General features: G+C 42.9%; 1 long non-coding RNA gene across 2 annotated transcripts; it reads left to right on the top strand.

Annotated features, from left to right (window-relative positions):
• Positions 1-664: 664 nt before the first annotated feature.
• Positions 665-19,530, top strand: LOC120833243 (uncharacterized). Of its 2 annotated transcripts, XR_005714287.2 has the most exons (3): positions 727-1,093; positions 16,829-16,874; positions 16,967-19,530. It is a non-coding gene; the product is annotated as an uncharacterized LOC120833243 (long non-coding RNA). The 2 variants fall into 2 exon arrangements; XR_013452680.1 differs by lacking the exons at positions 16,829-16,874; positions 16,967-19,530 and adding an exon at positions 2,434-11,752 and having other exon boundaries at positions 665-1,093.
• Positions 19,531-24,961: the final 5,431 nt, after the last annotated feature.

The following is a 24,961-nucleotide window of genomic DNA, read 5'->3' as shown; positions in this document are numbered from 1 at the left end:
ACTAGACACGCGAACTAGACACGCGAACTAGACACGTGAACTAGACACGTGAAACACCGTCTGCATGTTGGGACACGTTTTTTTGCGGTCCCTTTGATCTTCAAAGAGGAAAAAAAAACAGCTCCAGCCTCAAACAAGATTTTATATAGTTAAAAATCATAATGCTTTGTACTTCCTAGCTTTGAGCATGCCTATGAATTGTTAAATCATTATTGATAAAGTTGGAGATAGTTTTAGTAATAAACTGTTAGCTAGCTTACCGTACACTGCTAACTAGCTAGCTAACCACGAGGACAAATTTACTGTTCAGTCCTGGCAACAAACACGGCTGTATAAGGCATATATGAAAGGATTTGGATTTTAACAAATAGCAAAGCATTTATTTGCAAGGCAATTTAACAAATTGGCAAAGGTGTAACAACTTCATGAGGACCAGGGACCTAAACGCAACACTTTGTTGTCTTTGTCTGTTTACTTGCAATGCTTTTGACACTTCATGCTCCTTTATTGTTTCCACTGTCCCAACAAAAGAGACCTTAACCTCCTACAATCTGCAATACATTATTTTCTTGGCTTCAGAACCTGCAATGAGTTTATTACGTTAGTCGCCAGAGAACAGAGCAGAAAGGTCCGACAGTCTTTAAACGCGTCTTCATGTTTCTGTGAAGCAGCGCGGCTTCAGCCTGCTAACAGGCAGCTAACAGGCTGCTAACAGGCTGCTAACAGGCAGCTAAACAGACAGCTAACAGTCAGCTAACAGGCTGCTAACAGGCAGCTAAACAGACAGCTAACAGACAGCTGAGCTAAACTAACGAAGCCACGTTCAAACTCGCCGCAGCGTAAAATAGTCGTCGCGGTCCGTAGTCGGTGCACAAGAAGCACCGCTGCACCGATACGAGCGTCCTGGGTTCGTGGATGACGTCATCATGACGCGTTAATATCCGCCGTACTTTGCCTGTCTGTTGTCTGTCAGCTGCGGGCGAATTAAGGGGGAAAAAGTATCGTGACTTCTTCAACCACCAACATGTTCGTCTCGTCAAGTCTCGAGGAGTTCGTCAGTTTTAGAAGAATACATTATTCCTCCGTTCATAAGGTAAGAAGTGCGCATCAGCACCAAGTAACAGGTGCACACACAATTTCCTTTTTCCTTTAAGCACGTTTAAACCTCTCCCGCTGTTTTGGCTGATCCATGACAGAAAGAGAAGTGTGTGTTTAAATGCTCATAATGAAAGCTGATCACCCGGTGAGCTGCAGGTTTGTAAATAACTATATGTGCGCTATCTGCTTGTTTTTCTTGGCGAGAGAAAGAAAGCTGTTTTGCAATATTATGTTTTTCCTTTTTACAACTGTTTTGTTTACTGCAGTTAATCTGAGGATAAGGCCATCAACCGAAGACACTCTTTTTACACACCAATTGTTAGTACAGATGATAAATGATCTCTCTGAAGGTGGGACCCTGAAACCTTTTAATAAAATCCAGGCAGAATAGGGACTCCCTGGGGAACATTTTTTCAGATTCTTACAAATTTGCAGTTTATTAAACTCCCAAATATTCTTAAATTTCTTGACAATTCTTGATAATTTGTTTGTTGGAATCTGTTTGTGTGTATGTCTGCCAGTTGTGTGCTGCTCTTTCTGATAATCTGTGGTAAAAATAAGGTCCATAATCGCAGACTATGTTAGGTCTGGAAACCTAAGCAGGCTGAAAGAAGCCCCCGCATTTGAGTTCCTATCAATACCCCCGGGCCATTTAAAGACAATACCTTTGTAATTGCACTAGTCATTTGTAAAATAAAAATAATGGAGCTTAAAATGCCCAAGAAGCTGTTTGTGTGGGAAGAATCTGATAAAGTGGCCTCTGTGTTTATAATTTGCTTGGCAGCCAGTTATGAAATGATCCAGAAAATATCCTAATCCAGAAAACAAGTCTAAAAGTCATTATGTTTCCGGGGGGTCTCACTCACACTTCATGTGGAGAGAAAACATTCCCAGCTAAGTGCGGCCCAGCTGAGCCTTCGTCCTCCTTCCCTGGAGCCTGTTTGTTAATGAGGCGCGCCCTAAATGAGGCAAGTCGCTGCGCATTATTCTATTACATATGTGCAACTGATTGTGGAGGCGTAAAGCCGTCAGATAACCGACCTACCTCTGAGCACTGAGCAAGACCCTAACAGAGAGAAAATCATTCCTTATCCATTCTTAAAATTCTAAATCAGGTTAATCACTTTCTGAAAAAACACTTTTTGTAGCACTTCATGGTCATGGGGGCATCCGTACAACAAATCATTGCACAATTCTTCATTTTAGCAAGTCGCTAATCTCCTTTTTAATAATAGAAAGAACTTATGAATAACTTCTTGAATTCACATGAGCAGAAATGCATCAAGCTTTCAACGAGTTCTAAAATTCACATTGAACCATTGCCAATGTTTTCAGATGGATCGGATTAATCCGTGAGGAGGAGGAGGATGCTACAACCCGATTAGAATCTTCTCTCCTGATCTTGAAGACAAAGTATATTAGACATGTTGACTGTAACTCAAGTCACTTGTATTACTGTATTCCAGCTCTTTTAAAGGGAAAATCATCATCGTTAGATACACATTTCTCAAGATATCTGCCAGAGTAGGGTACCATAGAATATTATTGTATTTTATACAGGTATTGTTTAGCATATAACCCCTCCCTTTAAATATCCTGCACACACATTAATACGGAGAAATGTAGGTTTGTTTTTCAGATTTAGACTGCCATTGTGTTTTTCTATATCATCCTTCACACGCATCAAATTTACTTTGAATCTAAAAAATGGTTGTGAAAAGTGAAAAATGTACAATATTGATATTTTGTGTTACATTCATTGCTCTGTCGGTTGTCTGGAGTTCCCTCTATTACTGGAGAGCAGTATGCTTTTGCTATGAGATTCACACTAGTTGGACAGAAAGCCAAATGTGTCTTTGACTTGCAGTTCTCTGCAGTGACCACCAGGAGGCAACTACTCTCCTTTTTTATTTTAAATTGTACAAGGAAAGGAGAAGGCTGGAATGTTCACTGCCCACCCAGAGATGGCAGTGTGGATCCACTGATCCAGCTTACTGTGATTAAATAGATGAAGAGTTGAGAGTTGTATCAGCATCTGCATTTAATCAATACACGACTAACAAACCAAATCAATTCAGTATGATTCAAAACGTAATGTTTATGTAACAAAATAACTGAACATATATGTGTGACTTCAAATATAAGTCATTTTCTCTCAATTATCTAAATAAAAGTAGGGCTGTATTCAAAGAAAGTGAAAAAATTAAGAAAAGAAAAGCTTGAATTTCCCCTTTTCTGCTTCACATTTGGACTAGAATATATATCCACTCCCACACTTTTTTAGTAGTGGAAGAATTAAGCTCTAGTTTTTCCTTCCAGGATGTGAAACCTGGTCTTAATGCATCAGGGCTGTTCTCGTCCTCACGTGGAGGAGCTCATTGCGCCTCATGACGGCGTTTCAACGGGTTTAGTTTTTTAGTGGGAAGTATGAACAGAAACCATTGTGGATAAAATGCTCTACTTTCGCTGTCCATTTTTCTCTTTTTGGAGAGCACCATTTGTTCCTCATTTTTCTCCCCCATCTCTTTCTGCGTCTCACTCGTCTTTTTCTCAAATGTCGCTATCTTTCTTTTTTCTTTTTATTTGTCATTTTCCGCTACCTCTCGTCTGCCCGCAGTATTGAGACGATATCATCATCCTGCCTGGAATGCAAAGACTCGATTGGTCGAGCGATATCAAGTGGGATTGTTTAACTCGAATGCTATTGGTCTGTGTTTTAAGTCACGACCATAAAGACGACCAAAGCTCGCCGGTCGAAAAGTGTTCACTTTAGAAAGCATATTTGGTGCATTTGTATTTTAAACACAAAACTACACACGTGATCATCGTTACCGCTGTACGTCGCCGATCTAACTGACTTCAGCATGTGGAGGTTTCAGGGGTCAGGGGCCAACGCATACTGGAGGTAAACAACGTTTCGTTAACTGAGTTAAAATTGACCTCATATTTCAGTATTTGAAAGGGTTGTCCTTCAATCTAATCCTCGGCTCGATCCCAGACACCACCAGTCAATGTTTAGCTCAATTTGTGTTAAATAACAACAGCAAAGATAGATTTGAGTATTTGAGGTTTACTTTTGAACTAGTGATGCATTTTGTGTTGTGTGTATTATGTTGTCATTAGTTATTGGCATTCATAACTGTTAATAATCTATTCTAACACTTTTTCAGTGATGCTTGAAACCAGCCCCATGTACAAAGAACAGCTCTGCAGTTTAGCCTGTTTCAACAAAACAGCAATCGGCTAGATATTAAACATTAAATGTTTAATCTATTATTACATGGACATGCACTATGGTAACTTAGTACAAATAGTCCACAAGTCTCTAAAAAGTGTACATACTACTGAAAAAACCTTGTTATCTCTTTCTCTGAATAAATCAGTTTAAAGCCTTTAGAGGCCCGTTGGCATGTAGCCAAAGTAAACAACACCGACTCAAACTATTTCACTTCCACCACTGGTGCTGAGGCTGGGACTGTTGTGGTTGGTTTCACAGTTGGGCCTCTACCAGCAGCAATAATGTGGTAACAACATCTGTAACATCTGGAAAACATCGGAGCTGAAGCAGAGCATGTAACAGACAAATAATGGTGGTTCCAGCCCCACACCAGTAGCTGCCTCAGAGCCGCCGAGGAGAGAAATAAAAACTCCTGTCCCCTTATACAAACTGAGGAGAATATGAGCTCATGTATTGCTCTCCAGGGGAAAGCAAAGGTAACATAAAAATAGTGAAAAGCAGTCCCTCAAATGAGCAGTCCAACCCTTCATCAAACCAGGGTTAGATGCTCTTATCATTCTTTATATCCATTTCTGATGCAATGTAGATGACTGGAAGAAGGAGCAAACCGATTACACACACCAACACATTATCTTGAATAAGATTGTGTGTCAAGAATAGTGGTGGTATGTGTGGCGTGCGTGAGCTGAGGAAGATGAAGGAACGCCACTGATCCAGACAGCATCAGCTCAAGGCTGCTCAGATCCTGCGTAGACCAGCTTGTCGGATTTGAGCTTGATGTTGGGGAGAGAACCACAGCTTTGGAAGACTGGTGGCTTTAACATCCCACCTGGGGGGTCCTCTGGATACTGTGGAGGTGATGGGAGACAGGAGGATGACGGCTAAGCTATCGTCCCCGATGGACAACAGCTCCCACTCCACGCAGGACACTGTGGGAGCTCTGTACGCCTCCTTTGGGCACCAGCTGCTTCATCCCTGCAGTATGAAGCAGCTCCTTCCTTTACACACCAAGTAGCAAATAATAGTTGTGAATGAGGGAGAGGTCCTTCCTCTGTGCTGTCAGGCTCCACAAACACCTTAACATACAAACACTTTTGTCTGTACATATCTATGTTTGTTTGCGCTTTAACCTTTGCTGCTTAATTCCTGCGAATGTACTAACGGGACTAATAAAAGAAGATAACCCTTGATAGACCCATAGTCCCTCCTTAAAGTCAGTAACGTGAGTTTATAATGAAAGTTGTACTAATGTGACTAATTATAATGATATTGCAGCAGCAGGTGTCGGCAGGAGACAGAACCAAAGGTCCAGATAGAAGCAGAATCTATGAAATCCGGTGAGGAGAAAAAGCACAAATACTTTGTGGAAGAAGCAGTGTTAGTGATGTGCATTAGTTAGACTAATAATAGTGTTGAGGCGGTAGGTGTCTGCAGGGCCACGGCATGAGGCAGGATCAGGGGCCAGAAAGATCCACCATCCATGAAAACAAAACATGTGTATATACATACATATAATTCAACTTGCGCGAATGAGGCAATTGTTTTCCCACCTTTGCTTTAGTTATTTATTCATTCATTTAGCAGGGACAGCGCACACTAATCAAACTAATATGTGTACTGTCAGTGAGCAGGAGAGGCTCATTTCCATCTGCTGTCCCCGGCCAGATGTTTTTAAGGTATCCTAAAATAAAAAAAACGTTAGAAAGAAATTTAAAATAAATTAAAATTTATAGACAAAAGGACACAATCCATCCATCCATCTTCAGCCTCTTATCCGGGGTCGGGTCGCGGGGGCACCAGCTCCAGCAGGGGACCCCAAACTTCCCTTTCCCGGGGTACATCTACCAGCTCTGACTGGGGATCCCAAGGCGTTCCCAGTCCAGTGCAGAGATATGGTCTGTCCACCTAGTCCTGGGTCTTCTCCGGGGTCTTCCCAGCTGGCCGTACCTGGAACACCTCCCTAGGGAGGCGCCCAGGGGGCATCCTCACCAGATGCTCAAACCACCTCGACTGGCTCCTATTGACGCAAAGGAGCAGCGGCTCTACTCCGAGCTCCTCGTGAATGGCTGAGCTTCTCACCCTACCTCTAAGGGAGACACCTGCCACTCTCCTGAGGAAACTCATTTCGGCCGCTGGTACCCGTGACTTAGTTCTTTCGGTCATGACCCATCCTTCATGACCAGAGGTGAGGGTAGGAACGAAGATTGACCGGTAGATTGAGAGCTTTGCCTTCCGGCTCAGCTCTCTTTTCGTCACAACGGTGCGGTAAAGCGAGTGCAATACCGCCCCCGCTGCTCCAATTCTTCGGCCAAAGACCTTGAGGTACTTGAACTCCTTCACTTGGTGTAAGGACACATTCCCTACCTGGAGTAGGCAATCCATCGGTTTCCTGCTGAGAACCATGGCCTCAGATTTAGAGGTGCTGATCCTCATCCTGACCGCTTCACACTCACAGTGCGAAATGCTATGGTGAGAGTTGGAGGTCACAGACAGAAGATGCCATCAAGACCACATCATCTGCAAAAAGCAGCGATGAGATCCGCAGCCCTCCGAACTGTAGACCCTCCCCCCGACTACGCCTCGATATCCTGTCCATGAAGACCACAAAACAAGATTGGTCAACCCCCACCAGAAACGCCTTCGACTTACTGCCAAGCACCCGAACACAGCTCTCACTTTGGGCGTACAAGGATTGGATGGCCCCAAGCAAGGACCCCCTCACCCCGTACTCCTGCAGCACCTCCCACAGTTTCTCTCGGGGGACCCGGTCATACGCCTTCTCCAAGTCCACAAAACACGTGTAGACTGGATGAGCATACTCCTAAGCCCCCTCCATGATCCTGGAAAGAGTAAAGAGCTGGTTCTGCATTGTTCCTCTTCAATCCATGGTTTGACTATCGGCTGAACCCTCCTTTCCAGCACCTTGGAGTAGACTTTACCAGGGAGGCTGAGTAGTGTGATACCCCTGTAATTGGCACACACTCTCTGGTCCCCCTTTTTGAAGAGGGGTACCACCACTCCGGTCTGCCACTCTTTTGGCACTGTCCCAGACTTCCATGCAATGTTGAAGAGGCGTGTAATCCAAGACAGACCCCCAATACCCATTGCTTTTAGCATCTCTGGACGGATCTCATCAATCCCCGGGGCTTTGCCACTGCGGAGTTGTTTGACTACCTCAGTGACCTCCACCAGGCAAATTGACGATGATCCCTCCTCCGCCTCCAGCTCCACCTCTACCAAAGAGGGCGTAGTAGTTGGATTCAGGAGTTCCTCAAAGTGTTCCTTCCACCGCCCGATAACCACCTCAGTCGCGGTCAACAGGGTCCCATCCTTACTGTACACAGCTTGGATGGTTCCCCGTTTCCTCCGCCTGAGGTGCCGGATGGTCTTCCAAAAGCACTTTGGTGCCGACCGAAAGTCCTCCTCCATAGTTACCCCGAACTCCTCCCATACTCGCTGCTTTGCAGAGGCTGCAGAAGCTGCTGCCCTTCGAGCCTGTTGGTACATCCAAGTACATCTAAAACATGCCAAGACTTAAATAGCTGTGTTAAAACAATGTTCCCCCATTCAAGGTGAGGCAATCTGACAGAGACGCAAGGTGGGGTTGTGGACATTTTTGTGGACCCCAATTATCTCACAATTGTGACTATACGACTGAGATGATTAAAGGAGGTCCATAAGATCAACCATGAAAATGTTGCATACTAGTAACTTAAACAGGCCATTACATCAATACAGTAATGTTCAACACGAACACAATATCAACATATAACTTATGTTGACAACTAGTGTTGAGGTAAGGTAATGTGAATATAGGCTCATATAATTTAAAAAACGTTAAGTTTTTTTTACTTTTACATGAACCAAACTGGGTGTCATGGTGGCGTGGTGGTTAGCACTGTCACCTCACAGCAAGAAGGTCCTGGGTTCGACTCCGCCCAGTGGCCTTTCTGTGTGGAGTCTGCATGTTCTCCTCGTGTCTGTGTGGGTTCTCTCTGGGTACTCTGGCTCCCTCCCACAGTCCTTGAGATCAGGTTGATTGGGGACTCTGAATTGACTGTAGGTGTGTGAATGGTTGTATGTCTCTGTGTTAGCCCTGCGATTGGTTGGTCTCTAGCCTGAAGATGGCTGGGATCGACTCCAGCCCCCCTGCAACCCTGTCATAATAAGCGATTTGCAGATGGACTTGTTGTTCATAACCAAAATGTAAATCTTGTTAAACCATGAACAGTGTTTGTTTGAACAATAAAGCTAGATTCCCAATTAACACTCTTCCTGGCAGTGGCTTGAGGTGTGCCTTCATTTGTTTACAGGCAATGTCCTATGGATTCTTGCTGAGCATTGGTCCGGTTTAATGTTTGTAATGGCTCAAGAGAACTCAGAAAGAACTCAAAGGTGAACTTCATGTTCGGGGGTACTCCAGGTTAAGGCAGTAGATTCAGTGTTTCCCACACGTAGACTAATTTGTGGCGGTGCGCCACAGATTCAACACCGGCTAACACACATTGCATTTGGTGTATTTATTTCGTTTTAACGCTATTTAACTCACGCAGCATATTCGTTCAGCTGCATTTCCTTTCCCTGCTCTCCCTTCGTCTCTCACCCACACGTCACACACACGTCACACACACACACCCTCCCCTCCGTGCACACCGTGTCTGTCTCGCGTGTCATCAAAACAAGATCATTCGTGGAAGCGTAGCCTAGCCTATAGGGTGCAGAGAAGACGTTGCTCTGACAGAAGTGGCAGACTTTGCGCATGTAGGCTGTAACAACAAGTAGTATAGGGTGTGAAATGTGTACTGCAGCTATGGGATATATAGTGTGAATTGTGTATAGTTCTATCTAGTGATGTGTGTTTTAGTATGACGTTAGTATAGGCGTGAATCCCTGTTTTGTATTTACTCCTTGTACTTACTAGTTCTGTGTTACAAATTAATGTTACAAATTATTCCAGTTCCACGGTCAGCCCCCACACATTAACATTGGATCTGTGGGAAACACTGAGATGGTTCCCATTAACATGGCAAAGCCTGCGAGGACGTCTCTGAGCTTATGTAGGTTGATCTTCTCCTCTGCTACCACAGCCACATTGAAGACTTCCAAAGGAAATGTATCCTGCTGTTTTCCTTCATGTCCAACCTGCATTCCTTTCATGATGACATCAAGGGTTTCTCTATTGGCCTGAAGATGTATAAAGACATTAGAGTATTAACCAATACTCTAATAACCAATAATTTTTGGTGCTGAGATATTCATTTTACATATAATTGTCACCAACATTTAAGTTGATCGCGCTGCCTCTGTCCCTTTTCCTTGTGGCGCACACAGAAACAGAGTGACACAGACAGGTGAAGAGAAGCCGTGAACCCAACTAAGCTAAAATCTTACCTAAAACAATAAAACATCCGCAGCGCGACGCTCTGCCGGCGGTCAAAGCCCCTCGTTTAACCTCCCGCGCCTTTCGGCTGGACGCATTTTCTCGAACGCGACTGAATCGCACCAAGCCCAATGCTTCGCTCGCCCGCTCCGTGTCCCTTGCACTTATTATTTTTTTTGTTTTATTCATACAGGATATACTTTTCACAATCCGATTCTGACAAATAAAATGTTCTTTGTTCTTTGAAATGGCATACTTTCATTACAATGCTATTATATTGTCATGATGTTATTAATGGCATGAAATGGTCAGAAAATTGCAATAATATCGCATATCGCAATGAATGTTTATGCAATAATTGCACAACAAAAATGTGGTATCGTGACAGCCCTACATATAACAGGGAACCTAAATGTAGTTGAGAAGAACAGCTGGAGCCTGGATGCAGCTGGTTGGGAACATTGTCTGCCAGAAACAGAAACATAAAAGGTTCTGTTGTTTCTGAACGTCTTTGTCATTACCGAGCAACTTGATAAACTGAAGCCATGTTCATTTTAATACCAAGTTTATTTGTATATAGTAGACTAACTTTACAGCAGTGAGAGTAGGATGTTTGTGTGACACACAAAAGAACACCATCACCACACTACTGCATTTGAGCACAAGTTAATTTCCAATAGGATTACAGGAGAGTACAAGCTTTCTGACTACAAAGAGCTACAAACTCTCACGGTTTCGCCGTGTGACACACGCTTTTGCATGTTTTCACACACACTCACGGCACACAACAAATTTCTCACGGCAAAAAAAAAAATCCGATTTTTGGCCGAAGCGCGTTCGTTCCTTTTCAAACTCCCCGACTATAGATGGCGCTAAGGAGCGCATCTGTAAACCTATTGTATGGTTGTAAGTAGGGGTGTAACGATTCATTTTAACAACGATTCGATTCGCGATTCATGGTTGCCAATCCGATTTATGGACGATCTGGGTTCATTTAGAACGATTCGATTCGATTCAGTGACTTGAAATCGATTCAGTAACTTTACTGGACAGTGCGGGCAAAGTTTCCAAGATCCCTGTTGTTTCTTGTAAGGAAATCAGGTTTAAATTTATTATGGATATTATGAACAAGCAACAAGAATTAATGGCAAATGTATTAACCTTTTATTGTGCAACCATTTTCAATGTAAACATTACACAATAATTACACAATTTTTGGATAAATTCACAGAACCCTGGATTTTCAACCACATTGTAGGGTCGCATGTCTTTACAGATAAACTTGGCAATTGTTACTGTGATGTTGAGTTTGGTACTGGCGAGGCAGCTGCCGCTGCGTACTAATGACGTCACAGACAGGCAGACTGAATCGAGTAACGTTTAGCGTGTCTAAAGTGCTAATAAACAAACAAACACACATCCATACAGTTTTTGTGCTTAAATCCAATGTGCAGTTTCCAAGTATCGATACAAATCGATTATGTACCATTTCAAATCGATATATATCGTCTGCAATGCCGATTTGCAGAGCACAGATCGATTCAGTTGGATTGCAGGAATATAAATCGATTAATCAATTCAGTGGATGATTTGTTACACCTCTATTAATTAGGCTATATTGTGGTACATAGACAGTCATTGAGGCACAGCAATAGTTTTCTGGTTGAATGTTCAGCTCAAGTCTAGAAGGCCCCATAAGTCATGAGCAGATGAACATGAATCAGAATAAGTTCAGGCACACCACCCAAAAATCCACTAGATTGCATGAAATAACATCTACTTAAACAAAAATGTCCTGGGGGTGGACCATGCTATGTCTTTGCTTCACAGAATGTAACCAATGTTGTCCATCTCCAGTAGGCCGCCCCTATCAACGACTTTGGGCCCCACAAACCACCAGAATGCAGGGTACAACATGGGTACTACGCCAAATGAATTCCAATTTCCTGATATTTGAGCCACCAACATGTGTGGCTGCGTGCGCGGCAAAATCTTGGTCACCCCCGACAAAATCTCACTCCAAGGTTTTTTGAAAAGTTGGCAGCTCTGCTATATCAATATTCAAGTAACAAAATACAGGATGTCTTTGTTATAGTCAGTTGGCAAACATTACCTGTCTTTCACTAAACAATGCAGGCCATTTGTCCATGACTGCAGAGATGAGTGGCTCATCACCAATGATTTCTTTTCTTCGTTCATTCATCCAGGAACTGTGAATATGGATCTTTCTTCTGCACTTCTACAAGCATCCTCTAGATTAGAAAAAAGGATACAATTATTCATACATCTAATTTTCAAATACACTTGTTCAGTTTATTGGATTAGCTAAAATGTGTACTGTACAAATTTCAACCTTGATGATAATCCTAACCCGCATAATCTTTAAGTATGTAAAGTCTAAACATTACAATAACAAACAACATTGTCACGCTGTGGTTTTGTTTCCTGTCTTATTGTGTAGTTTTCTGCTTCTTGTCTCCCTGGGTAACTTCACTTCACCTGCCTTGTCCTGTCGTTCCTTGTGATCGTCTGTTTCCACCTGTGTCCAATCACCTGCACCCAGGGCTGTAGTGGAGGATAAATGCACGTAAACGCCGTTTACGCACCTCTAGAATTTTAGAAATAGCGTTTACGCACCTATAAATAGCGTTTACGCACCTCTAAGTGGCCTTTACGCACCTCAAAGTTCTCGTCGCCTTGTATTCTTCCGTTGGAATAATCCGAAATAAACTTGGTGTAATTTTAAAACAGCTAAGACTACGTTTCCTACAGTTGAACAAAACACCGTAGTCTGAATCATTTTCATCTGCGTTGTATTACGGTCTGTGACCATCCAATCAGTGCCTTGCGGCTGCAGCAGCGGCACCAATCAGGATCCAGGAGGTGTGTAAACACACGTTGTGGATCAGCCCAGTGGTCGCCAACCTTTTTTACCTCACGGACCGGTTTCATGTCAGACAATATTTCGCGGATCGTTGCGGGCGGAACGACCGACGTGGGGAGGCGGGTGTAGTAGTCGCGCACTTTGTGTTCGCTGGTCGTGCACGGTGAAAGGACAAGAAAAATGCCTGGTGACGCGTAGATTAGAAAACAAGTCAGTTCTCAATGTGAAAAAAAACCTGCTGTATAGGCTATTTATGATCAAGTCAAGTCAAGTCATTTTATTTTGTATAGCCCAGAATCGCAAATTACAAATTTGCCTCAGAGGGCTTTACAGTCTGTACACATACGACATCCTCTGCCCCGAAACCCACCATCGGCACAGGAAAAACTCCCCAAAAAATGAAAAAAACCCTTACAAGAGGGAAAAAAAGGGAAGAAACCTTAGGGAGAACGTCAGAGGAGGGATCCCACTCCCGGGATGGACAGACTACAATGGATGCCATGTGTACAGAATGAACAATGTATAATACATGCAATTCCTATGAGGAATGCGCCAGGCGCACAGCAGGACCACTGCAGAGGCAACCACCATCAGATAGAACCACCATCCACAGAATCCTGTGGGGAGGGAGAGCACAGAGATTTTAGGAGAGGGTAATGTCGGTTTATGAGTAAAGTAATATGATTAATATCTAAAATAATGATGATGATGATGGCAGCAGCAGGCGTCAGCATGGCCACGGTAGGTGTCAGGACCAGGGTCCCGAAGGAACCACGATCTATGGAGACCTGATAGGGGCGAAAGCACAAAAAAAACTCCCGGAGAGAAGCTGAATTAGTCATGTGCATTAATAAAACTTGAATTATGGTAGAAAGAGAGCGTGAGAGAGGAGCTTGGTGTGTCCTAAGAATTCCCCCGGCATTCTAAGCCTATAGCAGCTTAACTAGGGGCTGGTCCGGACTAACCTGAGCCAGCCCTAACTATAGGCAGAATCAAAGAGGAACGTTTTAAGTTTTACTTTAAAAGAGCTGACCGAATCTGCCCCCCGGACTGAAAGTGGAACCTGGTTCCACAAAAGAGGAGCTTGATAACTGAAGGCTCTGGCCCCCAGCCTACTTTTTAAAACCATAGGAACAACAAGTAACCCAGCATCTATGGAGCGCAGTTGCCTTGTAGCGCAATACGGTGTTACAAGCTCTTGAAGATACAACGGTGCCTCACCAGCAAGTGCCTTGTAGGTGAGGAGAAGTACCTTAAAATCTATTCTTGATTTAACAGGAAGCCAGTGCAGAGAAGTTAATACAGGAGTGATATGATCCCTTTTCTTAGTTCTTGTTAATACACGTGCTGCAGCATTCTGAATCAGCTGGAGAGGCTTAAGAGATTTATAAGAGCAGCCTGATAACAAAGAATTACAGTAGTCCAGTCTGGAAGTGACAAACGCATGAACTAATTTTTCTGCATCACTTTGAGACAGGAAGTTCCTGATTTTTGATATGTTACGTAGATGGAAATAGGCAGTCCTTGAAGTCTTCTTTATATGCGAGTTGAAGGTCATATCCTGGTCGAAGAGAACTCCCAGATTCCTGACGGTGCTGCTGGGTACCAGAGCAATTCCATCCATAAAAACTGTATCACGCGACAGCTGGCTTCGAAGGCGCTCTGGGCCTATCAGGATAACTTCCGTTTTTTCTGAGTTTAGCATCAGGAAGTTGCCGGTCATCCAAGTTTTGATGTCTCCAAGACATTCTTGGAGTCTAACTAACTGGTCCGTCTCTTCTGGCTTGATCGACAGATACAGTTGAGTATCGTCTGCATAACAATGGAAGTTTATGCGGTGTTTCCTGATAAGATCGCCCAAAGGAAGCATACAGAGGGTAAATAAAATCGGTCCAAGTACAGAACCTTGTGGGACTCCGTGACCAACATTGGTGGTCTTTGAGGATTCACCGTTTACAAGCACAAACTGGGATCGGTCCGATAGGTAGGATTTAAACCAGCTGAGTGCAGTTCCTTTGATACCAATTAAATGTTCTAGTCTCTGCAACAGGATACAATGGTCTATGGTATCAAATGCGGCACTAAGGTCCAGCAAGACAAGAAAAGAGATGAGTCCTTGGTCCGATGCAAGTAGAAGATCATTCGTAATTTTCACCAGTGCGGTTTCTGTACTGTGATGCACTCGAAATCCTGACTGGAAATCCTCGAACAAAGCATTGTTTTGTAGAAAGTCACATAATTGATTTGCGACGGATTTCTCAAGGATCTTAGAGAGGAAGGGAAGATTAGAGATAGGTCTGTAGTTAGCCAACACCTAAGGTTTAATTACAGCTACCTTGAAGGACTGTGGTACATGTCCTGTCAACAAAGACAGATTCATAATATCTAATAAGGATGTGCTAACTAAAGAAAAAACTTCCTTAAGCAGCTTGGTCGGAATCGGATCCAAGAGACAAGTAGATTTAGACTTTGAAAATAAAGAAGTCAGTTGATCAAGGTTGATGGAAGAGAAGGCATCCAATCAGGCATCAGGGCCCACTGCTGCATCCAAGGTTCCTACATCGGAGGACAGGTCGGCACTGGTTGAAGGCAGGAGACCATCAATTTTCTCTTTGATAGTCAGAATCTTATCATTGAAGAAGTTCATGAAGTCGTTACTACGGTGGTCAAAATGAATACACGGCTCGACAGAGCGGTGACTGTCAGTCTGGCTACAGTGCTGAAGAGAAACCTGGAGTTGTTTTTATTTTTCTCTATTCATGATGAGTAATAAGATGCTCTTGCGTTATGGAGAGCCTTCTTATACGTTTTAAGGCTGTCTTGCCAAACTAGCCTAGATCCTTCTGATTTGGTGGAACGCCATAATCGTTCAAGTTTCCGTACAGTTTGCTTTAGGTTCCGTGTTTGAGGGTTATACCACGGAGCAGACTTCCTTCTTGTTGCTATTCTTCTTTCCAGAGGAGCAATAGCATCCAGCGCCACTCTCAAAGAGCCTGTAGCAGTATCGACAAAATTATCGATCTGGGACGGACTGAGGTTCTCACAAGAGTCTTCTTGTATCTTGAGGCAGGGCACTGAACTTAGAGCAGAAGGAATGGCTTCTTTGAATGAGGCTCCAGCGGTATCCGATAACTGTCGACTGTAGAAACCCTTGGCAGGAGGAGGTGGTTCTGATAGTAGAAATTCAAAGGTTATCAGACAATGGTCCGACAGAAGAGGGTTCTGTGGAAAAATTGTTAAATGTTCAATCCCAATCCCATACACAAGCACCAAGTTGAGAGTGTGGTTAAAACAGTGAGTTGGTTTATTTACACACTGACAGAAACCAATTGAATCTAACAATGAAAGGAATGCAGTACTAAGGCTGTCGTTGTCGACATCCACATGAATGTTAAAGTCACCCACAATAATTACCTCGTCCGTTTTAAGGACCAAACTCGTTAAGAACTGTTAGAAAGACTTCGCTCTCGATTAGAAAATATTTTGGGACGCATGCCTCCTAGATCTGGACTTCTTAGAGTTCACTTGCACACAAGAATTTGTGTTTTTAAATGCTGTATCCTCTCAGGTAGCTGTTTGTCCAGCAATTTTAGATGCACTTACTCAGTTGCACAGTCTTATAAACATAGAAAAAGAAAAAAGTAAGCAACATATTGCCGTTATGCAGTTTCAAGGAAGGACCAGCTGGGCGACAACGAATGGCCATATCCCCAGACTACCTATGCAACCTTCTTGAACTTAATCTGTCTGCCCCCTGTATCGCTAAACTCATGGGGATTTCCAGAAGCACAGTGTACCGGCGCATGGCTGAGTATAATCTCTCAATAAAGGCACAGCACCATGACAGATGAAGAGTTAGACCAGTGTGTGAGAGAGATTAAATCCAGACAGCCTTATTCTGGATACCGAATGGTGAAAGCACTTCTGCAAGCCAGAGGACTACGGTTGCAGTATAACCGTGTCAGAGCTTCCATGCATCTCCCATATGCTCCATTTAGGATGCATTGCTCGACGGACCTACTCAGTTCCAGGACCCCAGTCTTTAATTCATATTGATACAAACCATAAATTGATACGGTAATTCTTTTCAAATAATGTTTTTGAGGAATTGCAAATTAATTAAGAGTATGTTAGCCCTTAAGCAAAGTTATTCTGTTCTGAGCGTTAACACTATTTATTACTTATAGTACGTTCTATACAGTCGACAAATTCAGCATTTTTCTTGCAGCTACAACATTGTTATCTTTGGTGGGATTGACGGTTTTTCCCGCAAGGTAAGCACTGTTGTCAGGACAAAGTGTACACATTTTTATAATCATTAAATAGTTAAGCGTCTCATAGTGATGTAATTGCATTTGTGCTGCAGATAATGTATCTTGGTGCCGCTTCCAACAACTTAGCATCAACTACCCTGGCTTTCTTCCAAGAATCTGTTTAGAAGTTTGGGTTTCCTCTCAGGTAAATTAATTTTTTTAACTAGGATTTGTTTTTTACCGAACAAAATTTTAAAGTACTTGTGCCATGATTTTCCCTCTCCTCACCACCTTCTATTGTGCCCTATGAGCGGTTTATAGGCCGACATGTTTTAATCTATTTAAATGAAGTTATGGAAGTATAGTAAGATACTGTATTATGAAAACATAATTTCAAAAGTTTTGAAGATTAATTGGTAAGAATGTATGTGAACCTTGAATAAAAGTTCAGTAAGAGAGACCAAACCACTACTTTTACTGCAATACTTTAACTATATATAGATTAGACTACTTATAGTAGGATTTTAATGCTGGATTTATACTTTAATGCAGTACTTTTGCATTGCTGTTCTTTTACTTGAGGATCTGAATACATATTCAACCACTGAGTGCAACACAGTGACCCAGACAACAAACTTTAAAGTCATTTTTTTCAGTTTTACACAGATGCTTCAAACCACAATGGATGTTGTTAAAGCTTTGATGTGAGCACTGATTTAGAGAAGAAACCCTTAATGGCTGGGCTTCATTAGCCACTAAAGACTGAGTCAGCAAGAGAAAGAGAATTACCTCTGCAACCGTACCTCCACAAATCAAAGAACAATAAATCAAAGTAATATCTTGTAATATATTGTATCCTGTGTTTCGAGCTGTTAAAAAGGAAACAAGATACAAAAGATTCAGAATGACTTAGCTACAGTATTAAGCTTTAAACTATTTTAGACTCTCAAAGGGTATTTGAATTGTCACATTTCATTTCATTCTAAATATTTTATGCTGTTATTTGTTGTTTGTACACCAGAGTTTTATGTGAAAGCTGAAAATTGAAATTTATTTTGTAATACAGCTGAAGATTTCAAGTCTTTGCAGTAACAGTGAAACCAGTACAGTCATGTCCACATAACTCCTAGATTAAGTATTTATTTCAGTGCACAGATTGTTTACAGTGAACATCCATATCTGTTGCATAACAGTTAACATTTTGAACAGCCAACAAACAAAGTTAGATCAACGTTTAGTACAAATCTAGTCTCTCACACAAGGCCAAATCCTGTTTGGCAAGAGCAAATACAGGCCTAAATATCACTTTGAAAAGATTAATAATGCTTGTAATGCCCTGGGATGCGCAACATCTCAAAGCAGGTGGAGGCTGTGGGGTATCTGCCCATGACTACCTCTACGGAGGGGCTCGTAGGGAGAATCTCCCACCCGGTCCAGAATTTGACCAGATTGGTCAATTCAGTTGTTGCTATGGAGGAGATGAAAAAACAATGAAACAAATCAAATGACCCAAAAAATCTAATTTGACTTTACTATCATCAGGATAAATAGCAGAGTCTGGCACTAACAGCTTACACTCAATAGAAGAGAAGACTAACCCGCAATGTGAAGTTAACGTTGAACATTTAGTAGCAGCCAAGTAGCCAAATTATATTTTAATAGCACTTTCAAATGTATTTTGTAAACCTACCATTCACAATGAACTGTCGAAGATAGCCTGTCATGCGGCATCTGGTGTCACAGCATCATTAACCTAATTCAAAACTAGAAGAAAATGCGTAGTTCATGTCCTATGCAGTCTGTTAATGTACAAATGTTAGCTGTCTATTACTGAACCTTACAGACACAAACCACACTGATGGCTTAGTTAAACACTCACCGAAGCTCCATTGTTAACGGACATGGCTAAAATCCTATCATCATGCTAGCCGACAGCCGAAGTTGTGTTGGGGCGCTCGCTCCTTTTGCTTTATTATTATTATTATTTGCGGTTGAATTATTTGCAGTTGAATATTTCACGTTGAAAAACATTCAGATACACGATTTCAATGCATAAATATTCAGTGCTAGCAATTCAATCACCTTTTTCTTTCAAAATCCGATGACACAGATGTCACAGGCCGGCTCATAGCCTGTGGCAAGAATGAGGGGACACAAACACCAAGTATAGGCCAATCAAAAGAAGAGTTTATTATAAATCAAAAACTAGTAACTTTAAACAAAGAAAAGGAATGAGGTGTGCGAATGTCATAGTGTAAGGTGTATGTAAGGTGCATGGTTGAGTGAATCTGTATGTGTAAACATGACTGAGTGTGAACAACGTAAAACCTTCAAAGGAACAAACAAAACAGGATCATACCTGGAGGAGCAGAGAGAGCAAGAGAGAAGTGGTTAGAGGCCTTATACCTAGAGCCCAGGTGGCTCCAATCGCTAAAGACCCTCCTCTGCCTGCAGGAGGAACCGCCCCTGCAAGGCCGAGGAGGAGCCGTGACACAGATTTACTTCCATAATGATGACATAGGTAGTACATGAGTGTTCCTTTAACTTATGTTGTCAGTGTAATTGACAGGCTTCTTAACTGGTTAACTCTTAAATTCAACATATTTTTTCAGGCAGTGAGAGGACAGGCAATGATACAGAGAGCACAGGGAGAGAAACACCAGGTCCAATAGAGAGAGGAGAAGCACAGAGGAGCCATGAACCCCAGAACACGCGTTCTGGGGTTCATGGCTCCTCTGTGCAAGGCAGGACATGACGTGGAGGACAAGGAGGCCCTCTGGGCACTACTGTGAAAAGGAGACTCCGTATGTAGATAGTTCTTAATCTGCAATTGTGTTGTGTTGACATACTTTTTTTTACTGTTTTCTTAAATTTAATAAACTACAAACTACTAACACATGTATTCATTGTCATTGATTGTATATGAATTTTACTGATAACATAATGCAATATAGCCAGGACAGCCTTACAAGAGTTGCTTTGTGTTGCGTTGCTTCGCATCGCGTCGAGGTCTGTATGATCACAACATTCAGAGTTTACCCACCTCTAATTTTACCACTACAGCACTGCCTGCACCTCCCTAGTGTATTGAAGCAGTGTGTGTCTCTTGTCACTTGTTGCGTCATTGTCTATCGTCCTGGATGTCTCTAGTTCCTGCCAGCCTTTTTTCCCCTGGTACCTGTATGCGTTTTTGCCCCTTAGCCATTTTGTGTTTCCTTTTTTTCCCTTTCGCTTTTGACGCATGCGTTTGAGTCCTGCCTTCCACCCACCCTGACAAACATACAGTAATACCATTCAATAGTTTACATTAAACAGCCCTGTAATCACTGTTCCTGTCTGTCTCCGTCTGCTGATGTGAAGACACATGCAGCGGCTGGTTGTAACAAAATGTCAACTGTTTGGAGACCCTTCACTTAATAAGGCTCAACTATTTGTTTTTAACCTACAATTGACGTTCAACGTAGATAATTCAACCATTTGCCAGCTCCGTTGACTGGAGGAGGATTTGTTGTCATTTTAAATGAATGTTTTTACTCTGCTATAGAGTAATGGAGTAATTTCAATGGAACACTGGAACCCACTTGTAATTTCCACAGAACACTGGGACCCTCTTGTAATTTCCACCTAATGGTTGCTTTTGGTTTCATTACATTACAAGTCATTTAGCCAAAGCGACTTACATTACACTTTAAACCCATCGCTTTATACATTTTGCCCGGGAAGCAACTAGGGGTTAGGCGTCTTGCTCAGGGACACTTCGACTTGAGACATGGGGCAGCCGGGACTCAAACCACCAACCTTGCGGTTCCCAGCGCACCCGCTCTACCCCCTGCGCCACGACGACCCAAAAAGAAATTCTCGTATCAGGCAGTTATTGGGACTTATGAGAGAGCTCCCCCTAGAACAACATAATGTAATGTTCCACTTACAACTTGGAGATAGGGTTAAGTGATTTTATAAACGTTGCCTATTAAAGTACTTCCAACATGGACCCAAGCACTTATATCCGGTGAACATGTGGACTTTCCCGCTTCTCTGAACCCCTAACTAACCCGTACTTACAACACATAATGGTGTACAACCTACGCTCCTCCTCTGCTCTACCAATCCAGGGACACACCTCAAATAACTTGTACAGTTCCTAAACTACCCCACTACTACAAATTTACTTTACCCCAAGGAACAACCTGAGTACCAACATGACACCCTCCCCACAGACCTTTCCACACTTCTGAAACAAACTGTTGTGGCAGTTTTTTTGTAGATCAGGGGGGACTACAGTCACTTCCTGTGAGAACAGGGCACGTTCTTTCTGTCTCTGGAGGCCTTACTACTAATTATTTTCTTGGAATTGAGAGGGAAGCTGCTTCTGCCTCCAAGTCCGGGGTGAGTCGCTGGTGTTGCTTCTGGCGGCCAGCCTCTGCTTGGGGTCCCCTCAGTCCCATAAAGTGAGCAAGGCTCATTGTCGAAAGGTAAGGAGTCAATCCCCACGTCCTGCATGCACTCATGTACTGCCGCTATCCACACGTAATAATAAATAATACATTTTATTTATTATGCACTCAAGACAGTTGGGTGTGTGTGTGAGAAAGTCAATGTCTTTAAGAAGAGTAACTTGTTTTGCTGCTATTCAACCAAAGAATCTGTGTCTTTATTGAGCCCAGTACTCATAGGCGGGGGAGAAAGTGAGCAATCTTTACCACTTCTAGTTACTCTACTTAGCAGCAGAAGGAGCCCTTTGGAGAGCTTAGATCTAACATTAATGCTACTACTATTGGACAGGAATTAATATCAGCGTTGTAATTGTTTTATAAAACACCTCTCCAACCAGGACATTAGTTTGGGCGCCATATATGGAGGACAAAAAACGTATGAATAAGTACATCTATATATAAATTAAATACATAAATGTAATAATAAGTATAATAAGGCAACGAAATGCAATTTAACATCCAACCAGAAGTTTAACATCCAACCAGAAGTGCAAAATAGCAAAAAGTGCAGAGTATGTGGCTATGTAAATTAAGAAATAGTTATGCAATAACAGTGCAAATGTTCAGTGGCTGGAGTAGGGTGTGTGGCAGTCAAGCTAGGGTGGAGGGGGGGGAAGTACAGTCACAGAGGGAGATGTGTGGGGGTGGGGGGCAGAGTTCAGTAGAGTGACAGCCGCAGGGATGAAGCAGAGCACCCTGTAGCGCCCCCCAGAGGGGAGGAGGGCAAACAGTTCAGTCTCCTCAGGAAGAAGAGACGCTGGTGTGCTTTCTTTACCAGGGATGAGGTGTTGAAGGTCCAAGAGAGTTCCTCAGAGATGTGGACACCCAGGAACTTGAAGCTGGCGACACGCTCAACCTCCGTCCCGTTGATATGGATGGGGATGTGTGTGCCAGTTTTCTTCCTGAAGTCCACAATTAGCTCTTTGGTCTTCTTGGTGTTAAGAGCCAGGTTGTTGTCGGGGCACTATACCGCCAGGTGCTGGACCTCCTCTCTGTAGGCAGACTCATTGTTGTCACTGATGAGGCCAATCACCGTTGTGTCGTCTGCAAACTTGACAATGGTATTAGAACCGTGTACAGGTGTGCAGTCGTAGGAGAAGAGGGAGTAGAGGAGAGGACTTGACACACAGCCCTGTGGCACGCCGGTGTTCAGGATGAGGGTTGAGGAGGTGTGGTTCTCTACCCTAAAAGACTGGGGTCTGTTGGATAGGAAGTCCAGTATCCAGTTACAGAGGAAAGTGTTGATACCCAGGGTCCAGTTTTTCAAAAGTAATCCACTAGGATTTTGGATAACTGATTGATCAAATCTTGAAAACGGATTCTTCAAAAGAAAAAACAGATTACATAATCGGATAAGATCACGCTAATCCAATCTTGGTTTTGATCCGGATAAAATCTTTTAGTTTGGGTTTTTTGTAGGATTTGGATCTTTTTGATCCAAAAAATCTGGATTAAACTGATCCAGTAAGGGTGTATTCAGCGTGGATTTCATGCCCAAAATGTAATGAAAACTTTAAAAATGTATCAAATAATACTATAAGATATCCTATTTATTCATCCATCCATCCATTGTTAAACCGCTTATCCTGCACACAGGGTCGCGGGGGTGCTGGAGTCCATCCCAGCCAACTTTGGGCGACCGTGCCGCCCCTATTTATTCATAAGGTTTTAATTTTATTCGTTTATCCGTCAGGCAACAGTGATTAGGTAGGCTTTAACGTATTCAGCCTTTCAGTATCGGCCTACAGCAAAGTAGAAATAGTTTGGCCTCATAAAATAATCCCCCAAACAGCTGTCAAAATTTACCATAAACAATACATTTTATTCTGTCACTAATTGATATATATATATTTATCACAATCGAAAATATTCGTTTTTAGAATATTTATTAGTGATGCATGCAATGATTACAGAATAACCAAAAAAAATGCAAAGCATGGCAATCATTGATTTTTGAAATCCAAAACAAATCCAAATCAGAAAGTGTCTAACTATTGCGTCCCTTGTTGCGCGTCCTGTTTGCTCGTTCTGGCAGAATGCAGGAGGTTGGTTAGGGTCTCCAAGGGGCTCAGGTGCATCATTGTCAGCACAGAGAGGGACATTGCGCTTAGTAGCGATGTTGTGCAGGACAATACAGGCAAGGGTTATGTTGCATGCTTTCTGTGGTTCCGCTCTCAGGTAGTTAAGGCATGCAAAGCGCCCATTTAAACGCTCAATTGCACATCTTGCTCTGCAATGAGCAGTGTTGAAGCATGCCTGCACCGGTGTATTTGCTGTTAGAAAAGGAGTCATCAGCCATGGTAGGAGTGGGTAGGCGCTGTCTCCTAATATTATGCCATCCGGTCGGTTGGTTTGGAGGGCTCTATATAGAGCGCTCTCCCTCAGGATGCGTGCATCATGGACAGACCCAGGCCACTTGACAACGCAGTTGGTGATGATGAGGTCAGCATCACACACAAGTTGGACATTGATGCTGTGCCTCCCCTTTCTGTTTATAAACTCCCATTCATTCTCACGAGGTGCTTGTATACGCACATGTGTGCAGTCGATTGCTCCAATAGTATTGGCCATATTCCCCAAAAGAAAAAAGCTGCGCTTGGCCTGGGCAATCTGGTTGTCCTTCGGAAAAGAAACAAATTCATTGACCAGGCTGGCCAGTACGATTGACACATCTCTCACCACATCACACACAGCTGATTTCACCACTCCCATATCGTCACCAACAACTTGATAGAAAGTCCCACATGCATAAAACCGGAGAGCAATGAGGATCTGGTCTTCCACAGACAGACCGTGACTCCTTTGGGTTCTGTGTTGAAGTTTTGGCCTGAGAAGGTTCACAAGGTACTCTATATCAGCCTTCCCAAAGCGAAACCGGACATACAGCTCCTCAGTGGTGTATTGCTCCAGTGGCTTGGTACGTTCAACATACACCTTTTGACGGTATCCTCTCCTGGCAAAGTGGTGGTGGCGGCGGTGGACAACACCTGACATTTCACTGTCTCTCTGTGAATCCTCTGAGAAAGGCTGATTTATATGGCTGTGTAATTGGTATTTTCAAACACACCTGTTACAACTGATTAGTTTTGGCTTGTGTTCAATTGAGGCAATTGGACCCAAGGCCTATAATTGATGAACAATGTTCACTATAGTAAAGCAACGGAACCATGGGCTCAAGAAGCTGCAACTTCACTGCTGCTGAAACCAATGCACTACTAGAGGGTGTTCGGTGCCATTATGGAACAATAGTGGGAAGTTTTAATTCTGCTAAAGATACCAACAAAAAGAAAAATGTTGTTTGGATTTTAATCACAGTAGTCAGTAGTAGTCGTTGCGGGCGGAACAACCGACGGGGGGAGGGGGGTAGTAGTCGCGCGCTGTGTTCGCTGGTCGGCGAAACTGCCGTGCACGGTAAAAGGACAAGAAAAACGCCTGGTGACGTGTGGGGAATATGTCAAAGGGACGAGCGCACATAATTAGGAGAAAATCCGGCCAATTTTCAAAATAAAACATTTTTCCGAAAAAAAATATAAATAAGCTTTCTGTGGTACGGCCCGGTGGTTGGGGATCACTGTTGTAGGGGATGGCGAGCCTTGGATTGAGGAGGAAGAGGTT

Source organism: Gasterosteus aculeatus, chromosome 15 (genome assembly GCF_964276395.1).
Source record: "Gasterosteus aculeatus chromosome 15, fGasAcu3.hap1.1, whole genome shotgun sequence".
Lineage (NCBI taxonomy): Eukaryota > Metazoa > Chordata > Actinopteri > Perciformes > Gasterosteidae > Gasterosteus > Gasterosteus aculeatus.
The sequence above is the reverse complement of the archived record's forward strand: the minus strand, read 5'-3'. Positions and strand labels throughout refer to the sequence as shown.